Source organism: Patella vulgata, chromosome 4, assembly GCF_932274485.2.
Source record: "Patella vulgata chromosome 4, xgPatVulg1.2, whole genome shotgun sequence".
NCBI classification, from domain to species: Eukaryota; Metazoa; Mollusca; class Gastropoda; family Patellidae; genus Patella; species Patella vulgata.
The window spans coordinates 23,366,812-23,384,578 of record NC_065882.2 but is presented as its reverse complement, the minus strand read 5'-3'; the positions used below and the strand labels follow the sequence as shown (position 1 = coordinate 23,384,578).

Here is a 17,767-nt window from a genome sequence, read left to right as displayed (position 1 = left end):
TATTTGGAATTAATTATGCACTAAATTGAAATTATTTTAAGAAGAAATATTCCCTTTAACAGATTAGGAATTTAAAATTTCTACAGTACATAAAAGGGAACTAATAGATTAGGTACAGGACAAATAATTATAGATAGATAAAATAAATATAGCATAAAAATCAAATAAAATGGAGAATTTTTTAAAAATTTGTAAAACCAAAAATTGATGAATAAAACCATCTCATATAAAATAGGCATTAACATTCGAAATGTTCACTAAATGTTTAAAAATAAAGGTTGATTTCATCCTACAATAATACATTTTTATAATTATCGACTGTTACTATTAATTAATATAATCCCTCATTAATAGTTCAAGTTTTCAGGTCAAATTCTTAGTGTTTAGGATTACACTGCAGTCTATATAATGAAACAATATTAATTTTAGAGATGGTTTGGTATTTGACATTAAAAAAAGGGCAATGGTGACAAATAACTTTTGGGTTTCCACAATAAGATCTATAAAAGAATTTGATGGCTTTATATTCAGAATTTAGAGTTGCTTTCTTTCTTTAGTATTAATATTTACTAAATACATGTTCCTCTCCAAGGATGTTCAAGTCTCTGAAAAGTATAAAGTGATGGTTATAAATACATTTATAGACAAATTGGGTTTCGATTTGGTTTTTACTTGACATACCAGTCACGGGTACAGAGTTATTTAGATGGCAGAATAAAAGTAAAATAACATAATGAGTCGTGGGGCGGGGTGAAAAGAGCATAATTTAACAATAGATATTATTTTGAGACTCATATGTATGGGTACATGCGAATGCAAGAGGGGAGAGTAATTTAGTCAGGCAGCATTATTACTTACTCCCCTTTCAAACTCAAATTACATGCATTACCAAGTTTCACATTGAACCACACCAAGCAAATATCCAAAAACCTATTATCATTTGAAGTTTACATTTGTTTCTGATGATTACAAACCCGATTCTCTGTGCGCAAAATAACCTAATAGCAAGTGTATAAATGTGTTTTGTACAGTCTGTACACAGTAACATATCTGATGACCAGATTAAACCTATTAAGTGTAATATACATGTAGATATTTAAAAAGTCTTACCTTTTATTATTATTTCTGCTCAAGACTCCCTGTGCATTATAGTTTGCAGTGATACAACTATACAAGGCAATTACCAATTCTCCATGTTCTTGGCCTGAAGAAATAAAATATTAAAAGTTAAGTTTTATTATTATGCAATTGGATAAATACAATTCTAGGTGGTATGATTTGAATAAATACAACAAATCATGAATATAGCTGATTTGAAGTTTGGATTATTATTTGTCTAAGACAACTGGGCAGTTACACATTGAAATAGCTACTCTTCATAAAGAAAATACATGAATATTTTTCCCAATTCACCTGGATTTTATTGTTGTCCCCCGCCTTTCGAAGAAAGCAGGGGACTATTAAAATGGGTTCGTCTGTCTGTCTGTCCGTCCGTCACACTTTTTGGGACACAATAACTCTCTTTCTAATTGAGCTAGAATATTCAAACTTGGTGTAGGTGTTTATTAGGTCAATGCCTTGATGGAGTTCGAAGATGAGCATTTTCTGCTTAGGGTAAGCAGAGATAAGCAATTTGTTTGGTCGATACTTTGGGACACGATAACTTTAGTTCTAATTAAGTGAGAGTGATGAAACTTGGTGTATAGTTTCATTACATCAATACCTCGACTAAGTTCGATAATGAGTATTTTCTGCTCAGGGTATGCAGAGCGATAAGCAGTTTGATTGGCCGAGACTTTGGAACACAATAACTCTTCTAATTGAGCCAGAATGTTCAAACTTGGTGTGGGTGTTTATTAAGTCAAGGCCTTGGTGGAGTTTGAAGATGAGCATTTTCGGCATAGGGTAAGCAGAGATAAGTAATTTGATACTTTGGAACACAATAACTCTTCTAATTGAGCCAGAATATTCAAACTTGGTGTAGGTGTTTATTAAGTCAATGCCTTGATGGAGTTCGAAGATGAGCATTTTCTGCTTAGGGTAAGCAGATAACTTTAGTTCTAATTAAGTGAGAGTGATGAAAATTGGTGTATAGTTTCATTACATCAATACCCTGACTAAGTTCGATGATGAGCATTTTCTGCTTAGGGGAGGCAGAGTGATAAGCAATTTGATTGGCCGAGACTTTGGAACACAGTACCTCTCATTCTAATTGAGTTAGAATGTTCACACTTGGCGTAGGTGTCTATTAGGTGAATGCCTTGATGGAGTTCGAAGATGAGAATTTTCTGCTTAGGGTAAGCAGAGATAAGCAATTTGATTGGTTGATCCTTTGGGACATGATAACTTTAGTTCTAATTAAGTGAGAGTGAGGACACTTGGTGTATAGCTTTATTACATCAATACCTTGACTAAGTTCGATAATGAACATTTTTTGCTGAGGGTAATCAGAGTGATAAGCAATTTGATTGGTTGAGACTTTGGAACACAATAACTCTCCTTCTAATTGAGGTAGAATGTTCAAACTTGGTGTAGGTGTCTATTAGGTGAATGTTTAAACTTCGTGTAGATGTTCATTAGGTGAATGTTTAAACTTCATGTAGATGTTCATTAAGTGAATGTCTTGACTTAGTTCAATGATTTACATTTCGAGCTGACGATAAGCAGAGCTAATCGATTTCATTTGTCGATGGTTTGGGACAAGATAATCTTGATTCTATCTGATAGAGATTGGTAAAACTGGGTGTAAGGTTTGATTGCTCGATACTTTTGAAAAAAATAAATGTGCAATTAATTAATATGTGTCATCTTTTTATTTTGGAATTTTGACGGGGGACATCAGCCTCACTGTTGGCTTGTTGGTCTTTGCACGAATTCAGATTTCCTTTTAAAGGTATTAGACAGCGCTATCGCTGGATTGTATTTCTAAAATCTACTGCAATCTGAAAATCTACATGAATATAGGTCATGCCTGTTTTTCAAAATGGCGCCCAGAACACAAAACAAACCTTGCAATCCAGGACTGGTGTCGAGGCTGTATCCTAAGAATGATTTTTTTGAATATTCACACAGAAACACAATTATGCACATGCAGTTATGATATGATATTGAATTAGCTTACCTCAAATACCTCGAAATATACTGTTTGGTCAGTTTGTCCGCCCGCCATATTGCTAATAGTCACACGTCCTTCGGCAAATTAAAATGGGCGTATATTTTGTTTTAACCGAAACGAAAGATTTGCGTTATAAATACACTGTATTAGAAAATACAAAAATATTCTTATTTTCTGAACACACTTTTTTCACAATATCACTATGTAAATAATCGATACTAATCCAGGAAGGAATTACCACACTGCTTAATAATATAGTTAACTTTTGCAGTACCATAGGGTTTAATATCGCAAAATACTGCAATAAATTTGGGGCGATATCAATCAGACACTTCCAAATGCAGACATTGTAATAACCTGTCTCTGTATATTGTCTGAGACAAGATGTGAAAATAAACAAAGAGTAAAATCAGAATAATCTTTTATTATCTCTAATTAATTGAATAGTTTATAATTAGATAATAATTGACTAAAACTTCGATCTCTTTATATCAGTATACTGTTATAAAATACGTTGTTTTAAAAGAGGTATTAAATTATCGCACGATACATACATGGCGATTTCTACCTTATGTTTGTAATAATTTATATATGGTTTTAGATAATTATAAATATTTAAAAAAAAATCAAGTGAATTACTCGACATTCAAATTCAGAAAGAGTGGTTTTACATATAGGCTAAGCCAGATCCCTAATCCAGTTCCACAATCTCATTCAGATATTCTCAATAAATAAAAATCATAATGTGATAAAGTAACATAATAAATGTTAACTTAAATGTCGACGTAGTTAACTATAAGAAAAAAAACCCACAAGATTTTATAAATCTACACAAGTTTGTGTTAAGACATTGAAAAGAACACAAACTTGTGTTATTGCAATGTAAAACAACACAAGCTTGTGTAGAATATTTTTAACACAAGTCCTTGTGTTGAGATCCAACACAGGAGTTTTTTCAGTGATGTTTTTTTTTTGTTATATGTGTAATTTGTTTGTCACATTGTCTGTTGGGTTTAACCTCATGAGTTTTCTGTAGGGCCCCCGATCCCCCCCCCCCCCCGCAGCTAAAGACCCAAATAAATTACTGACATAAAATTGAACTATATATTATGTAAGTCCCAAAAGAGTATTTTAGGCCTGTCACGTGAATACTTATAATGTGATAAAGTAACATAATAAATGTTATCTTAAATGTCGACGTAGTTAATTATAAGAAAAAAACCCACAAGATTTTATAAATCTACACAAGTTTGTGTTAAGACATTGAAAAGAACACAAACTTGTGTTATTGCAATGTAAAACAACACAAGCTTGTGTAGAATATTTTTAACACAAGTCCTTGTGTTGAGATCCAACACAGGAGTTTTTTCAGTGACGTTTTTTTTTGTTATATGTGTATTTTGTTTGTCACATTGTCTGTTGGGTTTAACCTCATGAGTTTTCTGTAGGGCCCCCGACCCCCCCCCCCCTCCCGCAGCTAAAGACCCAAATAAATTACTGACATAAAATTGAACTATATATTATGTAAGTCCCAAAAGAGTATTTTAGACCTGTCACGTGAATACTTATCTCAATAATAATTTTTATAAGATTTGAAGCCAGGAAAAAAGACCTGCAATGGGTATATTGAAAATTTCATTGAAATTACTTTATTCTGGGCGAAGTTATGACTGTTTGAAGTATCGTAGAGTCTCGATTATCCATTTTCTCGTTAAATTTTTAAATCTCACGGGTCACCAAATCCACTTATATTTATATCTCGTCCATTCGATGGTCTCGAGAGTATTTGAGACTTGTCGTATTCATGTGAATACATGTCTTAATAATAATTTATATTTCAAGTCAGACAAAAGACCTGCAATAGATAGATTTGGCTCTTACATAATGCACCTTAAGCAAGAAATTAAATTTAATTAATAATGAAGTCGACTTTCAATTAATCTCGCAAAAAGAAATGGAAAAAAATGAAAAAAGAATAGAACCTATAAAAATGAGGATACAAGGGCTTAACAGGTACATCTGTCTAGTTGTTCGGGTGGGACGTAAAATATCGCTTGGCAATTGGAATTCGATATAAGAGTAGGCCGTAGTCCCGCTGTCAGGGCAAGTTTTCCCTCATAGCACACTGGATGGCGTATGTCCGTCTTCATTAGCCCAGTGGGGGCAGAACAGTAGGACGTTAAACCCCCTTTCATTTCATTCTTATTTCAATTGTTTCCAATTTTGCCGGTATTTAAGAATTGAAGAAATATTGTTCTTGCATTGCTGAAATACTCTAGATTCAAATTGCTAAGGAAGACGAAAAAAGTGTATTTTAGTTCTGAAACATCTAAGTGGTAGGTTGAGTGGTAACCCATGACAATATCTACATTTTTAAATCCATATAATTGAGAGATTAATTGCCCTCAATAACTAAACCATATATCTACTAACTTTAGTATTGTTCACATAAAAATCAGTCTGATTTGTATCTCGTGATAAATAACCAATGATGTCTAGCATTAGTCGAACACAGATGAATTCAAACCTGTCAATATTTCATTATATCTAATACACGTCATTTGTGTTTTTTTACATCAATTATTTATTTCTTTACTGCCAAGTGAATGTGACTGAAATCAATGAGTCTATTTATTCTGTTTCAAATTTGGTTGATATCACGATTAGGCACACGGCGCTGTTGGCGTAAACTTCATTAAGAGCTAAATATGACTATTGCAGGGCCCTTATTCACGAAAACTTAAACTAAGATACAATCGAAATTGAATGTGCAAACGCATATATGCCTCAAATTGAATGTCACGTGATGACACCATATACGAGCTAAAGTTGTTCTCCTACATGGGGGGTTCGGTGGCTGAATGGTTAGCACGTGCGCGCTGTACCATAAAGTCTGTCATTGAGTTAACTGGCGTGGTTTCGAATCCCCGGTTGTACGTGGCAAGGAGTAGGGTCGCCTGTCCAACCTCGTTGGTTTTCTCCGGGTCCTCCGGTTTCCTCCCACTGCTAAAGACCCCTACGCGCGAGCGAATTATTGAAATAAAATTTTTTAAAAACGTGTTAGTCCCGAAATGACCTAGTTTGTGTCGAGTGGACGTTAAACCCCATTTCTCTCTCTCTGTTCTCCTACATGGATACCCGCTACAATTCCTAGAGGTGCCAATACTCGCTCTGACACACACTAGAGGTGCACATACGAAAGTTACGCTGTCAACTGTTACATCCCACTTCTACCTCGTTGCCAGTGGCAACCTTTGATCAAACTGTCCTGTTTATTTCCAATACAGGCATAAAAGTATCCGTGTATCAGAAATGAACAGTACGCTTTCCATAAAGAGTACTGTTCATTTCCGACAAACGAACACTGTTGTACAAGCAGGATGAAAACAAGAGCCTAGAAAGTCGTAACTTTTATTACAAATAAATTTCAACGGACGAACCCATCCACCGATGCACACTTCACCAGGATTGACCCTCGTTGTGCAGTGTCCTTTACTTTACGTTTAATATAAGTGCAGTCCTCTACGCCAGGCACAGAAAAGGATAAATGAAAGAGCAGAAAGTATTTGTCACATTTCGCTTGACACGACTCGATAATAAATACTATTTTTCACATTTCGCTTCACAATACTCGATAGAAATGTGATGTAAGTGACTTATTAGCACCTTTGTGTGTGCTAATAACTACTACATATTCGGTAGTTACCACTGCTTCTATTGCCGGTTATTCTCCTGATGTCACGAGACAACGGTGGAGTTAATATTGAAAAGTAATTATGGAGGTCTAATATACAAATAAAATAAAACCAAGTACGAACAATCCAAACCATTAGACAAAATTCGAAGTCCTAAAAAGACGGTATAGGCAAAATAGTGTAATAAGGCAAAATAGTGTAATCAGCATATGAACTGTTCACCGTGTACAAAATACACGACAAACAGTGGTAACAGGTGTCCGGAAGAGTAAGCTTACCCTGCCTGGCGCCACACCCGCCATAGCTGCATCCAAACTATTAGGCGAAATCTAGGTAAAATAGCGTGATTGGCCAATAGACTATCGGTATGCAAAATGCACGTGATGAACAGTGTTAACGATGTAGTAGACAGACATTATCAGGGAGATTGTATACGCGTCAATTAAATATATCTAGAATAATAGCCGAGAGAGACATGTTATATTACCAATCAGGTCAATATGACGCCCATAAAACTTTTTAAAGGTTTTAATAAGTTTAGTTCGCAAGTATCCCTGTAGTTGAAGCTTAGATGACAAATGCCTCGATCTACTTAAAAAATCAGAATAAAATGAACAAGCTCTCGCGTAACGAATTAGTTGAGACACAAACACTCCATAAGCTGGTGATATTGGAATGTTACTACTAATAAATGTAACTAATCAAGCTTATAATTAAAAATATGGATTATCAATAACGTTTCAGTAATGCATTTATATTGTGCTACAAAATGTGGATGTCACAACATAATATACGTCGTATAACTACTTTGATCGTGTTTCATCATACTTCTGGGGCCGCGCTTGCTCAATAAGCACGAAATCCGCGTTGTTTTTCCAATATCCAGGGCGGCTTCCTTTTGTCAGGTGTGCAGAACGGGGATCTGGCAAGGAATCTCGTCTAGTTGTTCAGATGGGGCGAACAAGACAAGGTCCAATGTACGTAAAAAAAAAAACCCATTAACAGTTAGAAATGCTTTCCGAACAAAGTTTACATTATAGCTCACCACTGCATGACGTATGTCCATATTCATTAGCCCAGTCGGTGCATAAAGGTAGGACGTTCAAATGCCAATAACTTGATAAGAGTCGTTTGATTTAAATTCTTTATAATGTGCTTTTAGTTATTTGGTTATTAATTCCCAGTGATGAAGGTAAGTGATCTCGAAATATAAAATGCTTGTATAATGAATCCAGAAAAGAGATCTATTATTGACTGTTAAAGAATACAACCTTCAGTGCTGTACTGTCTCAGACAAAAGTCGTTCTATTCCGAATACAGCGTGTTATGAAAGCAATGTATTTATTAATGCACCCGTCAGACCGGAGTGGCGTTATTACTGCGACGCTACGGGGACGGAAAATGATCGCAGAGGGCGTCAAGATCGCCATAATCGTGGTAAAGAGAGAGGCACGGAGTTTAACGTCCACTCGACACACACTAGGTCATTTCGGGACTAACACATGGTTCAATTTTATTTTAATAATTCGCTTGCGCGTAGGGGTCTTTAGCAGTGGGAGGAATCGAAACCACGCCAGTTGACTCAATGACAGACCGTATGATACAGCACGCACGTGCTAACCATTCGGTCATCCAACCCCCCAACCGTGGTAAAAGCGTGGTGGGAACGCCAGATGTCGTGCTGTAGTCTCCATGGTCGCCAATGATCGCCGAGTCATGGCGTTTGTTTTGAGCATGTTCAAAACAACTGCCAAGGTTCCGCGATCTGACCTGGAAAGCTGTAAGAACTTGACTTTTTTCAAGTTTGTAATTTTTGGGACATTTTCTCGCGTTGTTTTCACGCTTGCCGGCGACCTTTTGCATTATCTGGTCGCTGTACGGTCACAGCAGCGTAGTAAGGAAGCCACCCCGGTCTGACGGGGGCAAAAAGTAGTCATCTCCAATATTATTTTGGGTAAAAGACAATTTAGAAACCCGTTCTCTCGGCATTACCGCTATTATCATATCACTGAACAACGAAGGTCATTTGAGATATTAATAATTGACCATGGATTGAACGAGGATTTGTGAACAGAATTAACTTCTAATACTAATGTTGATAACATTAAACAGTTTAAAGGGGCTAATTCTCTATTGGATGGAACCTAAAATGGACGAAAATAGGCCCAAAGGCAGATATTAATCAAATATGAATATATATATATAAACTGATTTCTAATTTTTTTTTACTTATTTTTTTAAATTGACAGTAATTTCTTATCAGCTATGCTCGTATAAATACGCGACTGAACAGTCCAAACTGAACGGTAATCACTCGCGACTGGCAAATCCAGTCTACATCGAGTGTAATGTCTGAAACTGCACGTACACGCTAACGTTTTGTCGTGTTCATAAATACACCTCTATATAGAGGACACGTTGTCGTGTACTGACGGGTTGTTCATAGCGTCATAAAAATTGGATATCAAGAGCCCATTTTTTCGCTGTAAGGTAACGTCACTAATTCGTGTTTGTAATGTCGAAGAATATGGATAATATTCAGTTTGAATTTAAAACTGTCAAAGAAGATAAGGATGCCATTTTCCTTCACATATTGGCGTGTCATTGGCATACTTAAATCCAGTTTTATCAACGGATATATTCAGGGATTTAACTTGTATCGAGGATGTTATTTTCAGCCACAGCTTGATCAATTCTAAGATTAATTCTAAGAATATCGCATAAATGTCCTATTAATATTCTATCCTTTGATGAGAAAGCCGACTAATACAACCAGACAGCCAATCCCATTTATATTCTTCTCAGTAATATTTATTCCATATCATAAATGGGGGTCATGATGTGCACTATAAGAAGTTGCTTAGAATGAATATTGACAAATAAGTCGTTCAATTCATTTTTTTCAAAAGATTATTTTCTGTTCATTTTAAATGAATTGTGAGCCAGTTATATAGTGAACGCGTTAGACAGGGCTACGTTTGAAATAATATTGAAATAATATTATCTGTTAAAGGCAGCAGTGCTAGGTTCCCACTGTCGAGTCGGTGTACAACATGAATAATGATACAGTAGCCTAAAACCTGTTTGTTGAAAGCAGTTTGCCGGCAGATGATTGCTTCCATAGATATTTCGGTGAAGAATCGAAATTTAATGATGTCTTAAGTCACCAAAACCTTTGGTCAATCTCTAGTCATTACCTTACAAATGCAAAAACTAGTAAAAACGAAATGAGGGTGACTAGATATATATCAATAAAAGAAGATGCCTGTCCTGGGGGGGGGGGGGGATGAATTACACAATGATCTGATTCACTTTGTAGAAAGAACAGAGACGTTTGTCACAATTTAAATTTTATTTGAAGGAACGTGTTCTGTGGTGAATATTTTAATAACTGAACTGTATAATTGGTAAAATGTTGCCATCTCAATACGAAATCTTATTTCGCAGGTATAAACTGAACTGTATAATTGGACCGCCTGTTTTAACTTATTTTTATTATTACAAAGAAGAAGATGACCCGCCGTCCCTTTGCACGACAGTGATTTTAAAATTGTGTTTTTTTTAAAGTGACTTTTTGATATCAAAGCACTTTTTTAAAATGTTTTTACCCATTTTCTTTTATATATATATTACGTCTTCATATGTAAATAACTTAATTAAACCAACCAGTCTATAATACCATATTACAATGTTTTGGGCGTTAAATTTGTAATAAACAACATTAGTAGATGGTTGCTATCTCAAATACGAGATCAAATTTTACAGGTATAAAATAAACGCTGTACCAATTCCTTCAAAGCAGCAGTAGAATTACACGAAAATTAAATTACTACAGCTAAAATTGTATAACATAATGCACTACATTTGGAGGTAACAAACAGAAAAACCAGAATCAGAACGACTACAACCCTGCCCCCCCACCCTTAAACAATTAACAACACAGGTTAGTGTTCAGAGCTGATATTTTCCATGCCATTATGGATAAAGATAAGAAGGACATACGTGGGACAACTAAGTAAAACCAGTGCCAAATTTGGAAATATCTCTACGAAGAGCATTAGTTAACGTTAACAATTAAAAAATGGTTTTGTATGCTCAATTCTTCATGCGACCCCCCCCCCCCCTCCACACACACACACAACTTGGAGCCCTTTTTGTGTCATTATGTTTAGAACATTGACTTTTGAGTGTATTTATAGTTGTTACTAGTGTTTTGTGCACAGAGTTGAATTCGTAGATTAATAGATTTCCATGCCAATGGATTAAAATAATATTAGGTAACGCACAACAAAAGGTTATAAAGTACCGGTATACAATACATAGCATGACATTAATTTACATAGTCTTCCTGTTGATATAATTTGACAATAGTGCAATACAGGAGTAATGAGATGAAATAAATGTTCATAGACTAATTATGTAATCTGGCTATAAAACTTAAGCTTTCATTAATTTACATAGTCTTCCTGGTATAATCTGACAACAGTACAATACAGGAGTAATGAGATGAAATAAAGGTCAATAGATCAATTATGTAATTTGTCTATAAACTTAACCCTTCATTAGCATTTGTGTCAATTTTAGTATATGCCCACATTTTCATGTGGACTTAAAATATAAGTCTATCTCCCAAAGATCTCGGTTCCTTTCGATATTGGTATATTTTGATCTGATTTTGATGAAACTTGAAATACATGTTTATAACTCAAATATATTGGTTCCTTTCGATATTTGGGCATATCGGATCGTAACTTCCTGAATTATGGCCCAAGATTGTACGAAAAATCGCGTTTTTAGCTTGTGGTCCCTCTAGACGTCACAATTATTATCCGATTTAAAAAGATGTTTGAATATATCACCGTTACACTGTAATGACGCTTGAGTTCGAATTTCGTGAAAATAGGACCAAAACTGCCGGACAAAATGGCCGCCACTAGTACGTAAATAGCGTAAAAAATATGGTATATCAAGGTTGTGGGCCCTCTAGAGGCCACAATTTTGATGAAACTTGAAATACTTGTTTATAACCCAACGATCTTGGTTTCTTTTGATATTCGCGCATATCAGATTGTAACTTCCTGAATTATGGCCCTTGAATGTAAGAAAAATTGCGTGTTGAACTTGTGGTCCCGATAGAGTCACAATTTTTATCCGACTGAAAAAGAAACGTTTGAATATTTCACCGTTACACCCTAATGATGGTCGACCAAGACTGTCGGACAAAATGGCCGCCTATCATACGCAAATAGTGTAAATATTTGGTATATCAATTTTGATCCGATTTTGATGAAACTTGAAATATAACTTCATAACCCAAAGATCTTGGTTCCTGTCGATATTCGCGCATTTCGGATCGTAACTTACTGAATTATGGCCCTTGATTGCATGAAAAATCGGTTTTTGATTTAGCTTGTTCTCTACCCATCTCTTGCAAAATGTAAGCGTATCCTGCCTGGCAGCCACTGGTTCTCTAATGAACTGATAAATGAAAACAAAAGATAAAGAATTACAGGGTTTAAAAATCTCCTTATACAGTGTCGAAGTAAAAAGTGTAAAAATATACCACATGACTCACGCATGACTCAACAGTGTAATTCCTATTAATATATTTTTATGTATGAAAATTCAGTCGGTTAATCGATTAAAATATATCAACTTATTACTGGTCTATTTTTCAGTACGTTTTGGTACACAGCTGCATGCCTTGATTAAACATAACAAAATAAAATCCCAGCACCAAGTAATGGGAATTGACTAAAGATAATATTTATACAAGTGCCGGTAACATCAACCATTAAATATTAATCATGAATGAATATATTCACTAATTGATTGTGGAATAGCACGGATGTTTATACTATATTATGTATATCATACAAGCGTCTGCAAAAAAAGAGCACACTGAAATACCAGAGCCTAGTCTATAAATAATAGATGCCGAAGCTCTGTGGAAACAAGTTTTGTAATAAACATTTTTAAATTTGTGTAATAAACCCATGTATCGTCCTGGCCTGACCTTTCGTGTAAGCCAATCAACAGAAAACAAATTATTCTATGAAGTAACAATATATAATATATTAATAAATCTGATTAACAATTAAGCGCACCACTTCAAAGACATGGTGAAACACAAATTTCTCATTATGGTTTGCGATGTATGGAATAAGTATATTATTATAATGTAGTTCTTTGTACTCATGTTCCACTAACAAAATAAATAGATATTCTATTTACTTAGTATTTCCGGTTGGTCAAGGATCCTATGGGCTTGGTCTGTGTGAAGCGGTATTTAAGTAACTGGGCTTGTGGCGGTCGGCCCATGACTATGTCTAGGTGAATAAATGGGGTTTAACGTCCCACTTTCTGCATTAATCTGAATAGTGAAGACGGGCATGGGCCATGCATTGTGCTACGGGGGAAATTTTACCCAGGCAGTGATTCTATGGTCTACGTTTTCCAGTTCCATCTCAGGGGCGGATCTAGGAATTTTGAAAAGGGGGGGGGGGGCGCTGCAATATGAAGGCATTGACCGCGGAGACGGGGCACGCCGCTGAGAGGGGGTCATTTTCTTGCATCTGTAGCCATTCCAAGAGCTATTTCCCAGACTGGTGTGTTTGAGTCGATGGTTTGAGTCATTTGGGATCCCCACAACGGGTTAGGGGGGGGGGGGCGCCCCCCATTGAATCCGCCTCTGCATCTGTCAATGGGTATTTTATGTGCACGCCAACGCCCCACGCTCCATATGGCCGAATGGTTAGCACGTGCGCGCTGTATCATATGATCTGTCATTGAGTCAACTGCCGTGGTTTCGATTCTCGGGTTGTGCGTTACAAGGTGTACGATCGCCTGTCCAACCTCGTGGGGTTTCTCCGGGTCCTCCGGTTTAATCCCACTACTAAGGATCCCTACGCGCAAGCGAATTATTGAAATAAAATTGAAATGTTAGTCTCGAAATGGCCTAGTTTGTGTCGAGTGGACGTTACCCCCCCCCCCCCTTTCTCCATTCTATACTAATGACAAGGAGAAATCCCGAGAAATCTTGATCAATACCAATAGTCGGATTCGGTTTGTTACATAATTCCCATCCGTCGGCTTTTCGGGTAGAAATCATGGAATAAGCTTTAGTTTGTAGGTTTTGATGTTTGATTACAAAAAACCAATGTTGACATTTTTTCTCATCCGTCGGCTTTTCGGGTAGAAATCATGGAATAAGCTTTAGTTTGTAGGTTTTGATGTTTGATTACAAAAAACCAATGTTGACATTTTTTCTGAGTAGGTCTTCATAGTATGGGACGCCATTATTTGAGGGTAGCCATTTTGCGATAATATTCCAACTTATTTTATTATTTTCACCTTATTTATAATGTTATCGACATATCAACTGTAATTTGGCAATGTATTAATATTTACAGGGTTCTTGACTATACTTCAGATTGTGTTCCATCATTTCAGTATGATATTTCCAAGATGGCGACCATTTTTGGCGGGAAAATCGGACGATGTGCTGATTTCGATTAAGTAGTAGTGCTTGGTGTCAAAATATATGTTTTCGGGACCACAGATTCCATTCCTGACATTTACAACCTTGTAAAATGATCACATGTTCATATACTTAGCATATTTCCAAGATGGCGGTCATTTTTTGGCTGGAAAATAGGACGATGTGCTGATATTGATTAAGTAGTCGTCGTTCGTGTCAATATATATGTTTTCAAGGGCACAGAATCTATTTCGGTCAGTAACAACTGTGTAAAATGATTATTTTGCACATTTACAATATGACGGCTATTTTTGGTGGGAAGATGGAATGATGTGCGGATATTGAATAAGTAGTCGTCTATGGCACCAAGATATATTTTTTGGGGAGCTGATTCCATTTTGGCCGTTTACAACTGTGTAAAATTATCACATGTTCACATATTTAGCATATTTCCAATATGGCTTTCATGTCGGGCTGGAAAATGGGACGATGTGCTGATTTTGATTACGTAGTCGTGTTTTTGTGTCAATATTTGTTTTTCGGGGGCGCAGTTTCGATTTCTGCCATTTACAACTGCGTGAAATGGTGGCATGTTCACACATTCAGCATATTTTTGTTTGTGGCAGGACGTTTTCTAAATACATCACTGTAAAGGTTTCTGAATCCAATTCTGCTATGTATAAGCTTGTAGCATGTTCCTGGAAGCCTGTGCCAAGTTTACCCATTAGGTATATTATCCAACAATGTAGTAGTTGAACTCCAGCGCAATATCAATCCACATGCTATGAGGGCTTCTTAGCAAGTATTTCATTTACAGCCACGTCCCCACCACTATCATCCACGTTGCTGCCAGGCTGGAACGAACCTTCTGGCCATATACTTGCTACGCTGTTACGACCTTTTTGTATATATAGGGAAGATACTGAGCCTCGTCCATCAGCTCCAGTCTAGCACCCAAAGAGGAAACCTCAAGAAAACTATGAAATGTTCTTGATTGCTTGACTATTGGTTGTTTTCTGCGTTGAAAGCGAATGAGGACGAGTGAGCATGGCACAGTCTCTATAGGCGTGAATAGAGAACGCCTTACGCCTGGTAGGCATGTCACTGGAGTGTGGTGAGAAAGTATCCCGGTCTGACTTGTAACTGTGAGATCATGGTGGGAACAATTTTCGCGCAGCCAGATCTTGGCAATGGGCGTAGAAAGATCTTGAAGTAAGCGCTTAGTGTGGTCGTTGCAGGCGCATGATGGGCACGTGGCGTAAGCACCACGCTGCCGCTATGCTCTTTTTGCCTTCATGCCAGGAATAGGCTTTACTTTCCCAGAAAAATCGAAGATAAATAATGCTAATAATGTGTTTAGAAAACGTTCCACCATCTTGGAAATATGCTAAATTGGTGAACATACAATCATTTTACGCAGTTGTATATGACAGAAATCGAATCTGCCTCCCAGAAAACATATATATTGTCACCAAAGACAACTACTTAATCGAAATCAACCCATCGTCCGATTTTCCCGCCACAAGTGGCAGCAATATTGGAAATATATTAAATATGTGAACATGTGATCATTTTACAAGGTTGTAAATGTCAGAGATTGATTCTGCGACCCCGTAAACATATATATTGTCACCAATCACTACCACTTAATCAAAATCTGCACATCGTCTCATACTCCCGCCAAAAATGCCCGCCATCTTGGTAATATGCTAAGTATATGAACATGTGATCATTTTACAAGGTTGTAAATGTCAGGAATGGAATTTGTGACCCCGAAAACATGTATATTGACACCAAACACTACTACTTAATCGAAATCAGCACATCGACCGATTTTCCCGCTAAAAATGGGCGCCATCTTGGAAATATCATCATGAAACGATGGAAAACAATCTGAGATATAGTCATGAATGCCGCCAATATTAATACATTGCCAAATCACAGTTAATATTTCGATAAATAAGGTGAAAATTTGGAATATTATCGCAAAATGGCTACCCTCAAATAAGAATGTCGTAATGTCGCGTAAAAATGTCGTGATGTCGGGTTGTCGTAGTGTCGACTTTATTTATCAATGTTGAAGCGGCCATGAATAAAAGAGTACTGTCCCTTGCCGAGATCAAGTCAGCCCTCACTATCTCATCCTTCACTAAGAATACTTACCCTTCACTAACTGCGAATCAAGCTGGCCCTCACACTGATCAGCAGTGAATTTTCGCTAGGCCGCTACAATCACTGATAAGGATGACATCGATGCGACTTAATGAGTCCCAAATATTAACTTTTTTCTTCCGTCAAATTAAATTCTGAAACATTTTTTTTCATTTATTAGAAAAATTAATAAAGACTTCTGAATTATTTGTAGGTAAAATCATTTGCTATTTAGTGTAAATGGGTATTAAAAAAAGAAAAATTCACCATTTAGCCCGAATCAGTAACGTATCATGTTAACAATGCTCGCGCTATGAATCAGTAACGTATCATGTAAACAATGCTCGCGCTATTGAGCCAATGATTGACGCCGCGTGATGTGACGTCACGTGTCGAAACAGTCATCTGTTACAGAAATATTAGAAGATCTCCGTGAAACAGATTGGCTGGCCCTCACTACCAAATTCGCTGGATGACCATGACTTGAGTGTAATCACGTGCTCGGTATGGGCTAATTCAATCCTTCGATAAATAAAATGAATTGAAAGTAGTCCAATTTTAGTAAACCATTTCTTTGCTGAAAATAAAAATGCTTTTATCTCTTCGGAAAGTATGTAATCGTGAATGTGCCAGAAAATAATAAGTAGATTTAAAGAGCCATAGAAACCTACTGTCCGGTGATGTATGACACAATAACTGGAATTTCGTATTAAGACACATATTTTGACATTAAAAACCACTATCTTTAATTCAGCCAGTGAAGGCTAACAAACTTGTATCAATTTTAATTTTAAAAAGTATATATGCATTCCGCCGAAAATATAATAAATACATTTCAAGAGAGGATATACCGAATTTTGGATTAAGCCCCGCATTTTTATTCCAAATACCCTCCCCCCACCCCCTTTTCACTTTTCATGGCAAGAAAATATACATGTGCCAGAAAATTATTTATATATTTGAAAAGAACAGTGAACGTGCTTTCTACTGATATGTGGCATACGCTTAGTTTTCCTTGTTATCATATAAGTTGCTGTATAACGAACTCGCGGGATATCAGAAGGCCTAGACTCCAGTTTATTACAAATCACATTATGCGGGCTGATAAATCTCGAAAGTTCCTATCGATTTAAGTTGGGTTCGAATCTTGACATTCTGCCCCCTCCTCCCTCAAAAAATAAATAAATAAATAACAATTAACCAAATAAAACGAGAAATAATTACAAAAACGCAAGAAACTAAGATTCGCTAACGTCTAACTTGTCATAAAACTACTTAATTTGAGAAACTATCTGACACGGGGACGGTCATGAGCATTTAAATAAT

At 36.3% G+C, this 17,767-nt stretch overlaps 1 long non-coding RNA gene across 1 annotated transcript; it reads right to left on the bottom strand.

Annotated features, from left to right (window-relative positions):
* Window positions 1–479: 479 nt before the first annotated feature.
* On the bottom strand, window positions 480–16,577 carry LOC126818416 (uncharacterized). Its single transcript, XR_007679226.2, has 3 exons — window positions 16,454–16,577; window positions 1,111–1,204; window positions 480–605 (listed from the first exon to the last, which is right to left on the bottom strand). It is a non-coding gene; the product is annotated as an uncharacterized LOC126818416 (long non-coding RNA).
* Between the last annotated feature and the right edge of the window lie 1,190 nt (window positions 16,578–17,767).